Source organism: Pinus tabuliformis, chromosome 6, assembly GCF_031772625.1.
Source record: "Pinus tabuliformis cultivar Carrire ecotype Pingquan chromosome 6, CPIR1, whole genome shotgun sequence".
Classification (NCBI taxonomy): Eukaryota; Viridiplantae; Streptophyta; class Pinopsida; order Pinales; family Pinaceae; genus Pinus; species Pinus tabuliformis.
In genome coordinates this window covers 731,828,513-731,850,937 of record NC_142292.1, presented here as the reverse complement: position 1 = coordinate 731,850,937, position 22,425 = coordinate 731,828,513, and the positions used below count along the sequence as shown (strand labels likewise).

Below are 22,425 nucleotides of genomic sequence, written 5' to 3'. Positions count from 1 at the left end.
GCGCACCATCAAAGCCGACGATTTAGCCGACATGTTGAATTTGTGGAGTTGGAGTGAGGACGGGTTGATTGGACTAAGCCAAGCCCCCTCCCCATGTCCAAGCTCACATATAAAAATGGCGCGAACCAAATGAACCATCGGACAATCGAACCATAGAACTACATAAGCATTCGAGTTAGCAGAGAGGGGGAGCCGAGCCAAATGGGATGAGACCACGGGTCGGGCGGAGTTGACACGAAACAATGCGAAGGTCTAGGCACGGGTGACGGCAGCGAGCAGGTTGACCCGACACCAAGTCTGGGTGCACTTAGGCGAGGCTGCACATGAGTTTTCCACAGCGTGAAACGGAGCAAGGGTGTCGAGAGGGGAGTCTGCGGGTTTGGGCACGACAGTGCCGACAACTTGGACCTCCAGTGTTTGCGACGAGAGTGCCAAGTAGAAATGAGTTGGAGCGATGAGCTACGGTCGGGTCATGTCACGGGCTGACCGACTAGGCAACTCGCCCACTTTGTATTGAAACTTATAAATCGGTCGAGTTTTATCTCCTGGCATATTGTAAAATCTCTAGCATTATTACGTACTTGATATTCATATAAAATGTGCCTTGTGCATTTGTAATTGTTGTGAATGTTGTTTAAGTTATTTTGCACTTAAACTGAATAACAAGATGAAAGATGAATGTTATAGGTGTAGTCCAGAAAATGGTAAAGAAACTAATGTGTTGAATCATTTAACTGGTGCCGCACGATGCTCAATTTGGGAAAAAAATTTGGGTTTGTGACAGATGGTATCAAAGTTTTTTCGAAAAACAAGATGCAGAGACCAGGTATGTATGCAGTCTGGAATTTTGGAAAAGAAATCTTGGATACATAGTTTGGGGTTTCTTGACTTGGAAGTTCAGGGAAAAACTATCCAAGCATTGGTAGACACGGGTGCCACACACAATTTCATGACGACGAGATTGGAAAAATAAGCTGGGTTGCAGATGGTTCCATCTAGTGTGGAAGTCAAGGTAGTGAACTCGAGGGCTAGAGTGTCGGGATTGGTAGATGAAGTGCCAATTCGAATTGGAGACTGAAAGGGTCGATTGAACTTCACGGTGATGGAGATGAACGACTTTGACATGATATTGGGGTAGGATTTTCTGAAAGGAAATAAGGTGATTATTGTCCCGTTTTGCGATGAGGTTATGTTGATTGGAGACTCACAAACTTGAACTTTGCCTACTCATAAGCAAAGGAAGGAAGTTAAGGGGCAGGATGTTTCTACACTAAGCTTGAAGAAAAGAATGCGAGAGTCAAATGTGGAGACATATGCGACACTCATCAGGGGAGTTGATAGTGATGATGGAGTGGGGACGCGTGTTCCAACTGAAATTTTCGATGTATTGGACAAATATGCAGATTTGATGCATGGTAGCCCCAATGAGCTACCGAACGCACTTCCACTGAGACATGCAGTGGACCATAACATTGAGTTAGAGCCAGGGAAAGTGGAGCATAGCATTGAGTTAGAGCCAGGGAAACAACCTCCGAAGAAAGCTCCTTATCGATTGACATAAGGTGTTGTCATCATATATTATTTTGACATTGACATTCTGAAATTTGGAAAAAAAGAAATGGTGAATTAAAAACTAAAAACTAAATAAAATTGTGGTATAGGTGGTATGGATATTTTGTATTATTACACATAAATTTTGATTAAATAAGATTTGGCAAAAAAATATGGTGAAATCAAAACTAAATAAGGTGTTGTCATAATATTATTTTGACATTGATATTGTGAAATTTGGAAAAAAAGAGATGGCAAAATAAAAATTAAATAAAGTTGTGGTATAGGTGGTATGGAGATATTGTATTATTAGTCCCTGCCATCTGGCAATGGCACGGGACTATAGTAATCGATTAGCGATGCTAAACAATTAATTCAGCTGTTTGTTATTAGTCAAAATAACAATAAACCAATGTTTTCAATTTCGCCATCTTATTTGTCCTCTTCCCAAGGCGGAGAGGCCAAAAGCATATATTATGTGTATATAATTTTGGAAATATGTTTCATATGTTTCACTGTACTTCACTAATGTAAACATTAGTTTGGCAGTTTAACAATATTAAATGCTACACTGCTGTAAGTTTCCAAGCTGAGGTAAGTTTCCAAGTTGAAATTGCAGGTTGCCAGGTGGTGCTACCAAGTGCACACTGCATGTTGTTGTTGTAGGCCTGTGCGCAGAACACCTTCAAGGTATGCACTCCAACTACCTACTCCTAGACATGTCAAATGGAAAACCCTTGCTTTCAAATGGAAAACGGAAAACCCTTGTTGTAAGCACTATAATAGGGCCCTCTCACTTTGATGCCAAAGGTTGAACTGGCTCGGGAAGGAATACCTTAATTGATTGATTCCTTCTCCATTTCTAAGGAAGGAAAGAAATGAGGGATTTCTTCTTCGCTTGGTGTTGGCATATCAAATAACTCATAACTCAGAAGAACATGCAGCATCATTGCAACAACAAGACAACCAGTCCGCTTTTCGTTCCATGATGCTCTTTCTATTATTATTGTTCTTTCTATTCACCCCGCTTTCAGTTCAATACGCACCTGCCCATATCGAAACCTCACCTCATGCTTGCTGCTACTGCAAGTATTAACCAAGCTTCTAAGATCTTTCGCTTGGTTATCCAACATGCAAGATTAAGATAGAATCTAACCATAAAAACCCTAAATGCATAGGAAATGTTATTTACAGCACCAGCAAATAGCAAAAAGAAAAATTTAAAAAGGCACAGTTACAACATAAAAACCAGCAGAGACCTAGTTACTCTACCTCGTTCAATTTCTTGTGTACTATGCCGAAGCATTCAATTTCTTGTGTACATCCAAGCAATTTATTCAATCCATCAAATCATAGAGAAACTTCATGAAATTACAATCTTAAGTAATATAAAATTCTTTCGAGTACTCCGGATGAGTGATTCCCATCCATGATTTCGACAAGTAGCTTCAACCACGAAAAGCCCCAAAAAAACACACGCAAAGCTCCTTTCAACAACCATCTTACTACCCTCATCTCAGATGCTTTTCTCCTATTCATAGCCGCGCATCACTCGCAAAACCCAAGGAGCGATTCCTACACACTAATAACCCACGAACTCTTTACAGCCGCATGAGTCCAGTTCAAGCCTTGTACTAGCTTAGTGTACCCTCGTGACAACTTGCCCTTAGACCTACTTGCTCAAGTACAACTGGGAACCACGCCCCAAACTCAAGTCCACCCAGCTTAGTGACAGATGGCCTTTTTATTTTTTATTCAATAATCATGGCTCTATATCGCGAGCTTTATCCTGTCAAGATATTCATGCGAAATTGGGCGTACCCTGAAAGAGAAACCAGAAGACGAAAGTTGGAGTAAACGGAGATATGGAGGAACCATCATTTGTCACTGAGATGGCAATCCAACGACAGAGAAGAGTTGGAACTCGATCGGGTCAAGTGAGGTCGAATCTAGTTCTTGCTCTAAGAAACGGTTTGAACATTTTCATGAAGAGACAAGGGTTGGTCAAGTAGCATTTATAGAGGAAATGTAGTCCGGTAAAAGCCAAAGACAGATAGGGTCGAGATTTCATTTATAGAAGAAAGACATGGCAGTAAGAACCAAGCTTTCAATTGATGTTTTTAACCTTTACATGCATGTTATACGTGTTTAGCATTCATTCTACATTTGTCTTTGCCAAATCTGCTTAGGCTTTTATTTCAGTATAACTTTAATGTCGTGGTGCTTGAGTGGGTGTAATGAACAAATTTAATGTCATGTGGCGTTTGAGTGGGTGTAATGAACATCTCACTGTAAAAAATAACATTTAATAATGTAATTTTTAAAATAAATAATATAAAATAAATATTTTAAACTTTGGAAATTACATCGATATCATTATTTAATGCTATAAATCATAGTTATGGCAGATTATTGAATTCAATTGAGATACTTATCCCCATTCTGTTTGAGTGGGTGTAATGAACATCTCACGGTAAAAAATAACATTTAATAATGTAATTTTTAAAATAAATAATATAAAATAAAATTTTTAAGGTTTGGAAATTACATCGGATATCATTATTTAATGTTATAATCATAGTTATGGCAGATTATTGAATTCACTTGAGATACTTATCATCCGCATTCTGACCTACTCTGGTGGCAGGATCTTGCTATCGCCTTATGATGTCGTCGTTGAATCGTCTCCTGTTGCTTGTCAAAAATAGGGAATGGGGATTATCAGTTTACTGGCGTCAACCAGACAGATACAAACGATATTCTTATGTAAAAGCCAGAGGAATGAATGGATTAGATATATAGTTTCGCTCCACGCCCACCCAGATTCTATTCCAGCGCTAGGCTCCTTTTGAGGCTTTATCCTCCACCCGAGGTGCCATTTTGAACGGTTCAGCATTATTAGACAGTACACATCTCAGATATCTGTGGCACTGTAAACGCACATCCTTCATTGGATTCTTAAAAAATAAAATTTCATAAAATACCTGCAATTTTTCTATCAACAATCGTCTATAGAAAAGGATGAATTTGACACCAAGATTAGAGTGATTCTTCTGAGCGGAACAATTTCTTTTAAATTTGCTTACATTGTTATTGGGGAACAACCACTGAAACTTATCACCATGGTTGGTAACATTTTGATTATATCTAGATTTTGCATTATCTTTGAAATGCAAAAATATTGTTTAATCTTAACTATTGCTTGCACGTAGGAGATTAATTTGTAATGTTTTTTTTTTAATTTTATAAAAACAGTGTTTTGTGTTGAAAACTGTATGGATGATCTTACATTGTTATTGGAGAACAACCACTGAAACTTATCACCGTGGTTGGTAACATTTTGATTACATCTCTGTTCCATTTAGTATATTTGTATCCATTGATCTTTCCTGAATATTTTTCCCAATTGTTTGTATAATTGAGATTTCAATTTTGTCCTGTTGATTACTTCCCATCAACTACAGTTGATTACTTCTCATCAACTACAGTTTGTGAAGTGGTTTCTTGGTTTCTCGCTTTCTCTGTGTAAAGCAGTTGAAATTCTATAATTTTGTTTTCGATAGAAGAGAAAACCAAATTATCAGACATATATATAGGAAGAGAAACCTAAATTGTCAGATATTTACAACTATCTTATAGTTTTTCTGAGGAAATAATTACTCACTTCATCAAAGAATGGGGGTGGTGGTGCCATGATTAGTTTATGTATGATCGATTGATCTTGTCTATATTGTTTCTTTTTCTGAGGAAACAATTACTCACTTAAGCAAAGAATGGGGGTGGTGGTGCCAGTGATTCTTTAGTTTCAGATAGATTATTTGATTAGATTTTACAACTCCTTAACATAGTGACTTTGATTAAATTTTATATCACTGTTAACATTATGCTCGAAAATAAGCTACAGGGTTAGGACAGAATCATCCTAGCCGCTACATGCTAGAATAATCTATGTCAATCTTAATGTTAGTGGCTATTCTCAATGTTCAGGGTTGGGTATGTATTTAGGGAGGAATACTGTGTTGATAGATCTTTCTCCTCTGAATTAGCCGTTCAAACAATTCTTATGGATAAACGTTGCAATTTTATAATATTGCTCTTAGATTACAGAGGTAATTCAATAATATGATTACTTCAGGACTTTGCAATTTAAGAAACTACCATTCAATTCGATATGTTGAGGCCTATTCAATGAACTTGCCGGGCTGGGGCTTCTCTGCCAACTTAGTTAATTGTTTTGCACTTGGTTGCGTGAGCATGGCTGATTATGTTATCACATATCAATCCGAGTACCTTGCATAGGTGGACAGATAATTCTCCACAGCTTCCCATGAACGAAAGGCAGGGTAGGTTCTTGGTAAAATATACCCATTTCTCCGTTCCTGATTTCAGCATTCCATTTACAGTGTATTAGATTGGGTTCCAGTATTATGAATGTTTGGAACTAGCCAATGAACCTAGGACCTGCCTTAACCCACTGAGTTACGTTCCCTTTCAATGACGGGTTGTTCATGTTAATGACTTGCTACAGAGTGGAATGACAAATATTACAATGCATTTAAAATGGCACATTGGATTGTCTTTGCACTACATTTTTCTAAGCACAATGTCACACTAACAGACACTGAATTTCACTATGAATATATTACACTAACAGTAGCCAAAACGCAAGTTCCATCAGCTAAGCTCGCTAAATGACAGCCATTGAACAACAAAAAGATATTGTTTATTCCTATCTTTAATCAGTGGGGCGGAGGAGATGATCCATGGCTGTCACGGAGAACCTCTATTCACCACGCATATGTAAGGACTCTGGACACCACATATCTCCACAATGGTATGATATTGTCCACTTTGGGCCTAAGCCCTCATGGATTTGCTTTTGGACTTACCCCAAAAGGCCTCATACCAATGGAGATATTTGTCCATCCTTATATATCCATGATCCTCCCCACCTCTAGTCAATGTGGGACTTTGGTCGTATACCCAACAATCCTCCCTTCGAACAAAGGACCATCGAGCCTCCCCTCAAACGATTATCCATCCGTCCACTCTCTACCAACCAGGATTCTCCGCTCCAATGCGTTGGAAGCACACGCCTTACATGGAGCACCACCTGCCTCGAGAGCTTGCTCTATCCCAGGTCAACTCCTCTTCACCGTGTTGGGACCAGGACACGTCCATGAAGAATCCGGAGCACACCGCCTATCTAACCGAGCTCATCCACGGATCCCATCGTGATATTACCGGGGCCCACCACCTTCGTTCGGTATTCCGAGGATTCATCCACTTGGCTAACTTCGGGGCATGGCTCTGATACCACTTGTAAGGACTCTGGACACCACATATCTCCACAATGGTATGATATTGTCCACTTTGGGCCTAAGCCCTCATGGATTTGCTTTTGGACTTACCCCAAAAGGCCTCATACCAATGGAGATATTTGTCCATCCTTATATATCCATGATCCTCCCCACCTCTAGTCCGCAAGTCCAACTTGCCTCGGTTCTTCGGCCTCCAGCGTTCAGTCGATCCACCCAGCACACTCAGCACCACGCCTCCAACATGCTCTGATACCACATAAACAGTTTATGCATATTGTATTATGCATAGAGTTTACAAATTTTCATGTAACTTGAAACAAAATATGTGAACAACACTGTATTAGAAATTACAGAGTGTAGATTGTCAAACAATTAACCCTTTTGCAATGGCTCTATTGGTCTCTATATGAGTGGTCTCATACACAGGAAGCTCTCCTTGGTACACATTCATGTCAATTGCTGCTAAATTGCTGTTAATGTCTTCCTCTTCCTCCTCCTCTTGTTTGTCAATATCCCTAATTACCACACAATCCATAATGCTGTTTGCTTTCTGATACTTGCCAGTTATGCTCTTATCTGCTACTGGTGCTGTTGAATTACTATCCTCCTCAGGAATATGAAGTTTCAATTCTTTACTGCTCAGTGGAAGCTTGTAGGCATTTGTAGATGGATGTGCACATGGATAATAAGGGGGATTGAGACTTAGGGCTGGATTTTCCAACCTGTGGAGACACTTCTACCCACAAGGGCGAGATTCGTCATTGAGAAGTACAATTGTTGGGTAAAAAGTTACAGACCTGTTCTTCGACCCTCTGGATGGTTTACTCAGACATGACCTGGATTGGACTGAAGAAGAAGATGAATAAGTCATCTACCAATCAAGCTAACCCTGGGACTTAATCTTATCTATTTTGTTGTTGACAAGTTGATTGTATTAATCACCATTAATAACATATCTTAGTGACTCTATCTTGTTTTAGATAAGGAAGTTGTCTCAGATTATATTTGACACTTGTTAAAATTATTTTCTGCAAAACATTAAAACAATGATTATGTTCTGTTGCTTGAAGAATCGTTTTTCTTTTCCTGAGCATTTGAACTACCAAAACTGAAGCCCCGGTCAAAAGCAAAAACTAGCTCTACCTCTTAACCCTTCCTACTTACCCTCTGCTACTGTCTATCAACACGACATTCAATGCTATGATGTCTCTGCCTCTTAACCCTTCCTACTTACCCTCTGCTACTGTCTATGCGCACGACATTCAATGCTATAAAATCTCTGTCCACTTGCAAAGTGGCTTCATGGCATGGATCTGAATCCAGAGAAACGAATGAACTACAACTATCTTATAGTTTTTCTAAGGAAGTAATTACTCACTTAATCAAAAAATGGGGGTGGTGGTGCCATGATTAGTTTATGTATGATCGATTGATCTTGTCTATATTGTTTCTTTTTCTGAGGAAACAATTACTCACTTAAGCAAAGAATGGGGGTGGTGGTACCGTGACAGCCCTTGCAGAGCTTTCTCCCATCGTCCCTGGAATTTCTAGATGGAAAGAGAATCGATGCCAGCTTCATAGGTGGTTTGTAACCCCAAAGGATCTCATGACATTTGATCCTGAGACCTCTGAGGACTTGGCACTGGAGCATCTACCAATCAAGCTAACCCTGGGACTTAATCTTATATGTTTTGTTGTTGACAAGTTGATTGTATTGATCACCATTAATAACATATCTTAGTGACTCTATCTTGTTTGAGATAAGGAAGTTGTCTCAGGTTATATTTGACATTTGTTAGAATTATTCTGCAAAACATTAAAACAATGATTATGGTGTTACCTGTATATTGCAAAACTCATATAACACAGCTGCGGAAGCTGAATAAAAAATTATCGTTGTATATGCAGGTAATTAGTGGAATCAACAAGGGATCAGACTGTGGATATCACATGTATGTTGAACATCCTATCTTTTTTTATAGGCCGTTCTTCTTGTTATTATGCATGGATATGATAAATCAATAGATGTTGCTTTTATATTGAGTTGTATCCTTTCAAATGTTTCTTTCACCATACTCAAAGTTTCAGTACCAATCTTCAGCACTAATGAAAATGCAACTTCATTCGCTCAGGTCATATCACCCCAGGAACGAGAATGACAGAGATTCTAGCTCGATTTTCAGGCATCTCACTAGCATATCCAGTACCGGAGACAACTCCTTTTAGATCTATATATTAATCCATGGTGGGTAAAATGATGATACAAAATGGATGACATGGTTCGTCACTTCTTTGGTCATCAACTTGACATTTTCTTCCTGAGCTTTTGAACTACCAAAACTGAAGCCCTGTGATTCTTGGATCTTGGGGGTGTAAACCTAGAGTGGATAGATGGATTAATGTATGAGCAAATTATTCATCTGAAACTGCTACCCTTGTCCTTTTGGACTCTTTCTGACCAGACTTCCTCGCACTTTTATGGGCCTCTACTCTCACTGAAGGAGGTGTTGTCAGGTGTTCTGTTTCTTAGATTTTATAATGCCATGTCCCTGAAGAGACAAATTGGTCCCAAATCAATCTTTTTCTTCCTCGTTAGAGCAGGTTACAGTTCTTACATGGCATGCGAATTGCTCAACAAGCCTGAAAACACTAGTGCTATCGGCAATGCCTCCTGGCTAGGACTAAACAGTTCTTACATGGCATGTGAATTGCTCAAAAAACCTGTTGTTTAACTATCTTATATGTATATGTGTTAACACCATACACAGCAAGCACTCCAAGTTTCAGTACCAATCTAGCTCGATTTTCAGGCATCTGAGGGTCTCATCCAAATCACTAGCATATCCAGTACGAGAGACAACTCCTTTTAGATCTATATATTAATACATGGTGGGTAAAATGATGATACAAAATGGATGGCACAGGTCGTCACTTCTTTGGTCATCAGGTGATTCTTGGATCTTGGGAGTATAAACCGCAAATTATTCATCTGAAACTGTTGTCCTTGTCCTTTTGGACTCTTTCTGGCTGGCTGACTGGCAATGGCAATGGAATCAATGGCTGGCTAGCAAGGGAAGGTCACTTGAATTAAAGACCAAAGAAAGCAACTTGCAACCATGATTCTGAACTACATGAAAATAATACGTACCCATAATAATAAGCAGGCTATTAACCAACTAATGAAATGGGGACGTTTTCTGATAGTTCCTTCTCACCCCACCCCACTGTGCATCATAATAACAGTAAAGAAAATGAAAGTTTCAAGGAGATAACAGGAAAGAAAATGAAAGTTTCAAGGAGCAATTACGTTAAACATGAGTTACATCTAGCAATAGTTGCCTGCACAACAGTACAAATGCAAATGCAGGCAGTGACGGTAGCAATCATGAAAATTACATCTATTTGTTTTGTATATTTTTTAATTGAAAAAATAGCATTTTGTATATTTTTTTTAATTGAAGAAATCGCATTTGAAAGGCATATATAGTCTTGCATTTATAATTTTTAACAAAATTAGACCACAAGATTTATAAAACCAAACCTTCACACCACTAAACCACAAGCGCAAGCAACTGTTTCTTAGATTTTATAATGCCCTGTCCCTGAAGAGACAAATTGGTCCCAGGACAGATGAGGACAGAACAAACGATCAACTTAACCAGGAACCTGAAAACACTAGTGCTATCGGCAACGCCTCCTGGCTAGGACCAGATAGTTCCTACACAGCATGCCAAATCTGGGGTAGCAATGCTCCCACCATTGCATTGAACATTCACATGGTATAGGGACTAGCTGCCACGCAACCATTCCTGTTAGACATAAATTTTGATTAAATAAGGTTATGATATAGGTGGTATGGATATATTGTATTATTAGACATAAATTTTGATTGTGATTATAATATAATAGGGACTATATGGGATAGGTATAGATAGAATGGAGGAGGTACGAGCATGTGAATGTGGATAATAAAAAATGTAAACATTTAATAAGCGAGGAGGTAAGCGCATGTGAATATGGATAATTAGAAATGTAAACATTTAATAAGAATCGAGGAGGATAATTAGAAATGTAAACATTTAATAAGAATCGAGGGGGTAAGAGCATGTGAATGTGGATAATTAAGAGCATGTGAATGTGGATAATTAAAAATATAAGCATTTAATTGATATGGTTTTATTTGTGATCATGTTATGGTTATGTTTGTGATCATACTATGGTTACTTTTTTAAGATGGATTTTTATTGTTATATTTGTGATAATTAAAAATGTAAGCACAGGGTTATTTTTTGATCATGCTAAGATACCTTTTAGAATAGACTTTTTAATTGATATGATTAGTTTGTGATCTAGAATTTTTAATTGATATGGTTAGTTTGTGATTTTTTAATTGATATGGTTAGTTTGTGATCATGTTATGGTCACTTTTTTGGATGGACTTTTATGGTTATGTTTCTCATAATTAAAAATATAAGCATTTAATTGATATGGTTAATTTGTGATGTTATGGTTATGTTTGTGATAATTAAAAATGTAAGCATTTAATTCATATGGTTAATTTGTGATGATGTTTAGATAGACTTTTTTAATTAATATGGTTAGTTTGTGATCATATTAGGATAACATTTTAAATGATATGGTTAGTTTGTGATCATGTTAGGATAACTTTTAAAATAGATATGGTTAGTTTGTGGTCATGTTAGGATAACTTTTAGATGGATGGACTTTTTAATTGATAAATATTTTTAGGATGGACTTTTATGGTTATGTTTAAAATGGTTAGTTTGTGATCATGTTAGGATAACATTTTAATTGATATGGTTAGTTTGTGATCATGTTAGGATAACTTTAGGATAACCTTTTAATAGATATGGTTAGTTTGTGGTCATGTTAGGATAACTTTTAAATGGATGCACTTTTTAATTGATAAATATTTTTAGGTTATGTGGTTAGTTTGTGGTCATGTTAGGATAACTTTTAGATAGATGGACTTTTTAATTATAAATGTTTTTAGGATGGACTTTTATGGTTATGTTTGTGATAATTAAAAAATGTTGGGATAATTTTTAGATAGATGGACTTTTTAATTGATAAATGTTTTTAGGATGAACTTTTATGGTTATGTTTGTGATAATTAAAAATGTAAGCCTTTAATTAATATAGTTAATTGATATAGTTAATTTGTGACCATCCTAAGATATTGGATTTTTTAATTGATATAGTTAATTTGTGACCATCCTAAGATATTGGATTTTTTGGATTTTTTAATTGATTTTTTGGATTTTTTAATTGATATGGTTAGTTCTTAGGATGGATTTTTGGATTTTTTGGATTTTTTAATTGATTTTTTGGATTTTTTAATTGATATGGTTATTAGGATGGATTTTTGGATTTTTTGGATTTTTTAATTGATTTTTTGGATTTTTTAATTGATATGGTTAGTTCTTAGGATGGATTTTGATATGGTTAGTTCCTAGGATGGATTTTTTGATCATGCTAGGATAACTCTAGCATAACTCTTAGATGGATGGATGGAGTTTTTAATTGATAAATGTTTGTAATCATGCTAGGATACGTGGAGGTCTGGAGGTAAGAGGTCTGGACTCTGGAGGTAAGAGCGTTAACTTTTTACTTTAAAAAATCTCAAATATGAAAAATGTCTATATGAATCTCAATGACAATTGGTTGTTTACTTTAAAAAATCTCAAATATGAAAAATGTCTATATGAATCTCAATGACAATTGGTTACAATGACAATACAATTGGTTGTTTACTTAAAAAATCTCAAATATGAAAAATGTCTATATGAATCTCAATGACAATTGGTTACAATGACAATTGGTTAGATGCACGTTATATGACAATTGGTTACAATGACAATTGGTTAGATGCACGTTATAGGGTTGACAATGGTGAGAACATGGTTGGACCTGAAATAGGCAATGCATTAACTTCGCAGTAAAAAAACTCAAATGTGAAAAATATCTATATTGAGATTGGCATTCTATATGAATCTCAATGGCATTTGGTTAGATGCACTTATAGGATTGACAATGGTGAGAACATGGTTGGACCCTAAATTTTGCATAAAATAGTATCCCGAGGGAGGTTTCTTTCTTTTTCATTTGGCAGCTTTAGTAGCATTAACCGAAGGATCATTGTAACGGGGGCAGTGGTTATAGTTGGGTTGGCAGTGGCCACTTACCAGGGGCTGGGTTGGTAGTGGTTATAGTTGGGTTGGCAGTGGCCACTTACCATGGTCATAGCTGTAGTGGTCATATTTGGGTTATTATTGCAGATTGCGTGATGTAAAAATAGAAATGCAGAGGATTGACCAGTCTCAAAATTACATTCCGGGATCATATGCTTCCGATGCGTGAGATAAAAATATAAATGCAGGGGTCAACCTTGCTCGACTAGTCCTTCATTAAATACCACAACGCAACATAGCTACCACCACAATGAAGCCGTGAAACCCTTCTATCATGGTAAACATTCGCCTGAAGATTCGCTTGAAGATGATCTAGAGAGCGAAGTCAAGAGATGCAAGTAGAAATGATGACTGATTTCGAAGTAAACTACTAGATGTAGAGATGCAAGTAGAAATATCATTGTTAATAAAGAAACTAAATGCAAGTCATCCAAAAATATAAAATATTAATTGCAAAGTAATGATAAAGAGGAGAACCAAATAACAAAAATAAAAATCGTCTGCAATAACATATGCAATATCTATGTAAGCACATAGAACAGAATATACAACACCACATGACATAGTATTTCATGAGTGAAGTTGTAATGCCATTTTATTTTATTTATTTCACACATAAATTGAATCAATAAATTCTGTTTTTGATAAATAAATACCATTAACCATTTTAATGGTAAATGTGACAAAAGTAATTGAAAAGGCGGTAACACCATATTGACAAAAGTAACTGAAAAAGGCAATTCCACACAATTTAATAGCCATAGACGAGGAAAGTATCATGTATTTAATAAAAACTATTACCATACATCTTGTACAACTAGGCATCATAGATGAAAATTCACAGCCGTTTTTCACATTTTTGTAATACTTCACATGTTACTAATTCCTCTGGACGGCAGAAAAAGCTCACTGCCTTGGATTCCAGAAGTAGGTGGTGAATACTTTTCAAAGCATATGTGGTAAGTGGAGGGGGGAACATCTGAAACATTTACCATCCATTGTGGAGGGGGGAACATCTGAAACATTTACCATCCATTGTGGAGGGGGGAACATCTGAAACATTTACCTTCCAAGCAAAGGAATGGGGAACTTTCACCAGACAGCTCAACATTTCCCAACTCCAAAGAGCAAAGAAGCAGTAAAGACAAAAAACCACCCCCAACGATTTGTGGATTTGTCACCACTACAGTAATCAAATACAAACAAGAAAAAACCCAGCGCCCACAAAACCACCTGTAAAGTGGATAACATTGCTATCAAAAATGACAGGAGGAGGGCGGTATTAATGTAAAAGTGCTCAAAAATGAGAGGAGGGTATTAATGTAAAAGGAGTTCTCAATGAGAAAAGAAGCAGCAAAGACAAAATACCATCCCAGCGATATGCCACGATTACAGAAGTAAAAAACAAACAGGAAAAGCCCAAGGCGCACAAAACCACGTAAGTGGACAACAGTGCTATCAATAATGACAGAGTAATGATAGTATCAACGTAAGACGAGATCTCAATGAAAAATCAGTGAAGGACAGTATCAATGTAACACGATTTCAATGAAGGAGATGCAACTGTAAGATGAGAGATCAATGAACGGCATGCAAACTCCAAAACGTATACTAAAATTTCCAGGATTTCGGAGAATTTCCGCCAGATGTTCCCGGTTGGTTTCCGGAATTTAATTTCCATTATTTTTCCGGCTGAAATTGTGGCCTTCTTAGGCTAGTCATTATCATAACTTACCGGAATTTCCATGATAATTTCGGTGAATTTCCATGATAATTTCGGTGATTTCATGATTTTCAGGGCAAAAACGCAGGCTGGTTAGACTCGGCAAAATGGAGTTACAGACTCCGCAAAGCTTGTAACAAAAAGTCGCACTAAAGCGTAAAGAGTAAAGACTAGGATTCAGACTGAAGACAGGATTCAGCACCATTTTGAAGTTCAGTTTTAAGAGCACCATTTTGAAGTTCAGTTTTAAGAGCACCATTTTGAAATTCAGTTCAGTTTTAGAAGTTTAAGAACTGGAATTTTCCATAACTTTCCGGGCAATTTTTCCATAACTTTCCGGGCAATTCCTCCGCCTCGTTAGACTACGCCTCGTTAGAGTACTTGGCTACGCGGACAACTCGCGGCAGATCCACAACCTGAGAATCTCAAATCGATAGTTCCACCTGACTGATGGAAATAGAACACCTTTGCCAGATCTTTGCGCCATAGTGGGACCTTTCTTCCACAGGAGGCAATATAGAGGCCACAAAGATTAGGTTCGTTAATTTGAGGCATTTGCTATGAAAACTGCGAAACTGTTAATGATCCAGAAACCAACCCTTCACTACATGCATGCCCATCCAGTAGTTTTAACAAAGACCTGCAAATTCAAATATAATTAGCACTTAAAAAAGCTTAGTTAATCGCAGCCATTATCTTTAAAGCCATCATCATCACATCCCCAACATAATTTGAAAAAAAAGATAATTAATACTAAAGGAAACGTACTTAATGGCAGCCATTGTCGTTGGAGCCATCATCATGACATGCCTCACATAATTTGAGAAAAAGAAAAGAAAAACCAACACGAACCATCATAGTACACAAACAACCCCGAGTTACAGTTCAATTACTTGAAACGGAAATGCCTAAAAAACCAGCAATATATTCATTAAAATCCAGAAAAAAGCCGTGAGAAACAAAAGAGATTAATCTTGTAACAGACCAAGAGCAACACTTCTACTGACGACCTCCTAGGCTCAAATTCCAGACACAATGCACACACAAAACCTCTATCTAGGATTTCGGTCAGTGTTGAACTTAGAAAAATATACCATAATCTGTAAAATCATGGAAATATAATGGCCGTAAGAATTTTTTTTTTAATCAAGAACTCCGTTACTATGACACTATTTATCAGAAATCGGAAGAAACAAGACAACCGATTATAGAATGGTAGAATACGATGCTAAAATCAATAACAGAATTGAAAAATTCGGCAACATAAATAAAGATAGGCATAACTCACTGTCAAGGAAGTCAATACATCGATAGGCGGCCTCTGTCACGCAGTTTGAACCCCGGTGCTTGCGGATTGTAAAGAAAACCAGAATATCTCCAGAGTCACAATCACAATACAAGGTGCCGAAGGAGGGTAGCGGCGTATTTAATGAGATGCAACGGGACGACGTCCGAATAGAACGACACGGGTTTAGGACATGCACGAAGAAACGTGGCAGACGTTATGAAATTAATATAACCCAGGAAAGATCAAGATGTCTTCACGAAAAAGGAATGGTAATCGCAAGGATTTTAGCGGTGGAGTTACATGAATTGCAAATTGAATGACTCGAGCTCCAGGGGCCTTTAGTTCATTGTAGAAGTCGAGGGTCAGGGTGTTCCTCAACATTGAGATTTGCAATTTAAAAATGAAATGAAACCTAATCAACTTGCATCCCTGAAAGGTTAGTTTAAAAACTGAAATAAAATAATAAATAAATAAATGATTTCATAATGTTAAGATATTTTAATCAGTATTCATTACATGTCATGTTTTTGTATTTTAAAAAGATTTAAAATAAATAAATAAATAAATAAAAATTATACAACCCTAATATTTTATATATTTGAAAATATAACTCTTCTTAATATAACTTTGGTTTTTTTACTGCGTTATTTAATTTTAGAAGGGTGTTTTTAGTTTTTTTTACAGTAGTTTGTTATATCCCATTAAGTTAAGAAATATTTTTTACTAGCTATACTTTTATATTGGTGTGAGTTGATTTGAGTTCATAGATTTGCTCAACTAATTTTACTTTGTGATTAAGATAGTTTATTTATCTTGATATATCACTACTGTATTATATGTGTATCATTATTTGATTAATCAATTAACTAAGTGTGTTCATGAAACATTAATTTGGTATCAGAGTTTTCTTAGGTTTGACTTCCTAATGAGAGGGCCTAGCGACATAGGTAAGAGTAGATAGTGTGTTGTGAATGTTTGTTTGTCCATTTGATCCTTAGAGAGATGAGTTGTTGTTGCAAAGAGAACTACCAATGATTATGGGAAGAGAAGAGGATTCAAAGAGGTGAAGTTGTGCTTACGGAGAAGAATAGTGCACTATTGAACAAACTCCCATTGCTCATAAGTCCAAATGGATTGGTTGCTGCAAGCACATTTGTTGGATCGATTTGAAAAAACAGCAAAACATGCAGATGGTTATAAAGGGCCGGGTGAGGTATTGACTAGAGAGCAAGCAAATCTAATAATTGAAGCACAAGGAATGTGTTTCTATGGATATTTGTAGGGTCATTGTCGACCAAGGTGCAGTGAACCATAAGCATAGTAGACTTGAGGTGGTTCCCAATGCGAGGGAAGGTAGGAGAAATTAAGACAACTCCGGAGAATATCCCTTACAGGCCTTCACCATAGTTGCATGAAGGTATTTTGTAATAAGATTGGGAGACGATTGAGAAACAATTTCCTTTGGACAACTTGAGGAGTTCATCAAGGATGTTGAGAGTGAGATCTAACTAGATCGAAGAGGACCAAAGAACATTAGTCCACAACTAAGAAATGGGCATTCTTGGATTTATTAGATGTGCTTACCTCAGATGGAAATACACTTTAACAACCATGGTGGTCGAAGGTCCATACAAGTGCTCTCCTTCAAGATTTATTCATTGTTGGGGTACGAAACATGATTTGTTGGTGTACATGCACATTAACATTGCATAAAACACACTTATATTTAATTAGCTTTAGTGCTTGCATGCAATTAAGCTTAATTTATCTTATTTATATATTGATTATTTCATCACAATTAAATAAACATAATTCATTCTTTCTTCCACTATTTCTCAATTCTTGCAAGTTTATGCAATTATTCTCCCGATAGGTACTTGTGCAAGCACTAATAATTGAACATGGTATCATAGTGACAAGGGGCTAGAAAAGGTGCATGAATATTTGATTTGTAGATCAATATATTGGAGAATTGTTGCAAAATCCACAACGTGAAAGAATGGAGTGCCCATATTCAATTATTCTCACTCCATATAACTACATTCAATGGAAGCCAACAATTTTCCTTCACCTCAGAGGAAAAGGCTTGTATTGAATAGTTATGGATACAAAAACTAAACCCAATTCCACCATTGAAAAATCCAAATACTTCAATAGGATGGACGAGGCTTTTAGTCGTCTATTGTTGCCCATATCTTTGGCATTGTGTTTCCATGTGGACACATGCACCACTTCAAATGAAGTCTGGAAAACATTGGATAAATTATTTGGAATGTAGGATGATATGTGGGTTCATCATCTTGAAAATGACCTAAATTTGTTAGATTTGGGCGGCTTTGAGAACATTCAGGATTTCTTTATGAAATTCAAATCATTTCTTGTTCAATTACAAGATTTCGAGATCGATAAATCCAAACAAGAAAGTTAATTGATCCTTTCAATTTCATCTAGCTTAGGTCTCAAATATGTTGTTTTTGTTTCTACATTTCATACAGTTAAACTTGCAACTAGAGATAGATGGAAAATTCCCAAAATTGATACATTTTTTGAGTCTCTGATTCATGAGCAGGATAAGCTCATCAAGATGGTTTCACTAAAGTATTCAAATGCACATGCACTTTCCATGCATGAAAAATGAAATTCTAACTCAAAAAAATAAAAAATCCAAAGGAAAAGGAGAGGTAAAAGATTGAGATCCAAGAAAGGGAGGAAATCCAAAACCTCTGGATGGTTCTTCCCACTCCAAGGATAAGGAAGGAAAGAAAACACCAAGTGTCCTTATTATAACAAAGGCTATAATCTTGAATCCTCTTGCATGCAAAAGACTATTGATCGAATGGAAAAGACTCTTCAACTAAATAATATTGGTCATCACATTCCACAAAGTGCCAAGAAGAACGTGAAAGAAAAAACATCAAAAATAAGGGGTGATGGTCATGCTTTGATTTCCCTTCATTCTACACTACAAGAATGGATCATTGATTCAAGAGCTTCGAATCATATGGCTTCTTCAAAGGAATATCTTTCTCCTCTACAGCCATACTTGGGACCCCCTATTCTCATTGGAGACAATTCTGCAATTGAAGCAATTGGATAACAAAGAGTCAATTCAAAGATGGAGGTTTTGAGAATGACTTGTATATTTCGAGGTTTTTTGTGAATATTCTTTCAGTGTATCAAATGAGACACCCCAACATCAAAAGGAAGGTGGAATCTACCCTATATTATGTGGCAAAGAATGTACTTGGCAAGGTAAATGATCAATCTCGTTTGTATATCTTTTCTCATTTTGTTTCTCACTGAGATTCCATTTTGCTACTAATGCATGCAACTAAAGAAAGTAGCATTTGGCACGAGATATTTGGACAATTGAATTTCAGATATATGTAGAAAGTTAGCAAGTAAGGGGTGGTCAAAGGATTGCTGGCCATTGAATTTTCAAAGGGTGTTTGCAATGGATGTTCTCTTGGAAATAATGCATAGGAAAAGTTTGAGAAGGGGCATGCATGGAGAGCCTCTACACCTTTGGAGCTTATACACAATGATCTCATGGGCCCATTTCTAGAACCTTCAATGGGAAAAGCATGATATTTGTTTCCATTTATAGATGATTACATGAGATTCACTTGGGTTTACTTCTGAAACTCAAGTCTAAATTTTTTCAACATCTAAGGATTTTCAAGGTGCACGTGGAAAAGTAGTTTGGAAAACACATCAAGATCCTACACATAGAAAATGGGAAGGAATATTTCAAAAAATATATCCAGAACCTTTGGAATGAAGTAGTCATACAGTTGCATCACATAGCTCCTTACAGTCTACAACAAAACGGGGTGGCTAAGAGGAATAACAGATATTTGAAAGAGATGGAAAGTTGCATGTGGCATGAAATATCTCTTGCATCAAAATTGTGGGTTCAAGCTATTAAACATACTTCATACATATATAATGTATCTCCCCATAAATTTGTTGCTGGAAAAACACCTTTTGGGGTTTGGACTGACATGCAAATTGAAGTGAGTCATTTCTGCATTTTTGGATCTCAAGCATGGCTTCCACATTCTTACAAAAAAGAGAAAGGCTCTAGAGCCTCCAAGAAAGGAATGCATGTTTGTTGGATATTCTTATGGATTAAAAGCATACATAATTCTTGATATAAACACTCAAAATATCTTTGTTGAATGGAGTGTAAAGATTGAAGAATATTTGGATTTTAGGCATCTGTGGTTCATTTCTTTTGAGTTAAGTTTCAGAGTATCCATAGTAATAACCATATTTGTCAACGTTGTAAATCTAAATAGGGATCCATCATCAAGACAATTTTTGAAACGTTGACAAATATGGTTATAACTGTAAATACTCCAAACTTAAGTCAATTGAAGAATATCATTTGCATGCACCATCAGATGAACTTGTTATAAAGCTACCCTCATGACCAGTCAGTGAGGATTCAAACGATACTTTAGATAATATTTATAATCTAGATGAGCCTTTTCCTATGACACTTGTTGCACCACTAGAACATTGAGATAATAATTTCTCATGCAGTGCAGAATATGCTTGACCACCTTCAACATAAAAAATATGCAACATGAGTGAACTCTTAGATGATATTTCCACATGAACCAGTTCAAGGAATTTCTAGAATTATTCTTGGGTATGACGCCATGCATTCTCATGCATACTTATATGATGCATGCATATGATCCATAGACTTATGAAAAAGAAGCTAGGCATACTGCATGGGAAGTAGCTATGGATGAGGAATACAACTCTCTCATTGAGAACCAGAATTGGGACATGGTTCTGCTACCTTCTAATCATAAACTTGCCAGGTGAAAGTTGGTTTACTAGACCAAGCAAACAACAAATGGCCAAGTTAGTCTATGTAAAGCATAGTTGGTGGCCAAAGTTTTTATTAGGTACATGGTATTGAGTACGATGATACTTTTGCTCAAATGGAAAAAAATGGATTCTATTTAGATATCTCTCTCCATTAAGACATAAAGATGGTGGGAGGTGAAATATCATATGGATGTGAGGAATTCCTTTCCTCATAGTGATCTTGAGGAGAAAATCTACATGGAGCAATGGTAGAGATACATGAGCAATTCATCTATATTATGTAAACTAAATAAATATCTCTGTGGCCTCAAGTAGCCACCTAGAGCCTGGTATGAAAATATGGATTCTATTTGTTGTCTCAGAATTTGTATGTTGAAAATTTGATTCCAATGTTTACTTTATAACTCAAATGACTCGTTTTTTATCGTAGTAATCTACATAGACGATATTTTGATAAGATTTAGTCCATTTTCTGCCACTGTTGAAATTAAAACTGCATTGCATGATTAGTTTTGTATGGCATGTATGAGCTTGCTCAATTTCTTCCTTGGAATAGATATCAACCAAAATGGTTATGGGATTACCATTTCTCAGCCAAAGTATGCTTGAGATATTTTGGCATAATTCCACGTGAGTGACTGCAAGCCAACAACCACACCTTTCTTGTCAAGGATAAATATTGAGGATGGAAAAGACACATCATTAGTTGATAACACAATGGACAATCAATTTATGGGGATTCTTCTTTATCTCACTCACTCCTATCCCGATCTCTCATATTTTGTAGGAGAAATTTCTATATACATGAAGAAGCGACATCAATTACAATAGAAAGATACAAATTGCATCCTTTGATATTTCCAGGGGACAATCACCCATGGGATTCATTATGCAAAAAATTGTTCTTTGGATCTCACTGGTTTCATAGATTCAAATTGGGTTGGTATAAACCTTGACAGAAATTCCACCTATGGTGATGTACTTCATTTGGGATCTGGCCCCATTTGTTGGTCAAGCAAGAAGAAGACTCCCATTTCTTTTTGATTAGTAGAGGTTGTGCCATTTAGGCTATTTGGTTGCATCATTTCATTTCTGAGCTTGGTATCATTGTCTGTCGTCCGACTGTCATATGGTGTGACAACCAAAGTACATTGAAGTTTTGCAAAGATCCAATGCAACGAAAACAAACCAAGCATATTAAGATCCACATGCACTCCATCAGAGAATTGATTCATGATGGGATCATCGATCTATAGTATTGTCCCAGTTATGAGCCAACTGCTGACATCTTCACCAAGACTCTCACTGAGAAGAAGTTTCACTTTCTATGGGATCATCTCATGGTGAAGGACCCAACTACTTAGTGGTCATATTTAATTTTAGTTTTGCATTGTATTTTGAGGGGGTGTTTGTTCCCATTGGGTTTTCCTTCTTTTGTCTTTCATGAAATCCATGATGACATCCATGGACAACCTAAAGAAACAA

The 22,425-nt window shown here is 36.6% G+C and overlaps 1 long non-coding RNA gene across 1 annotated transcript; it reads right to left on the bottom strand.

Moving 5' to 3' along the window:
* Positions 1-14,235: 14,235 nt before the first annotated feature.
* Positions 14,236-16,196, bottom strand: LOC149260801 (uncharacterized). Its single transcript, XR_016248348.1, has 2 exons — positions 16,096-16,196; positions 14,236-15,447 (listed from the first exon to the last, which is right to left on the bottom strand). It is a non-coding gene; the product is annotated as an uncharacterized LOC149260801 (long non-coding RNA).
* Positions 16,197-22,425: the final 6,229 nt, after the last annotated feature.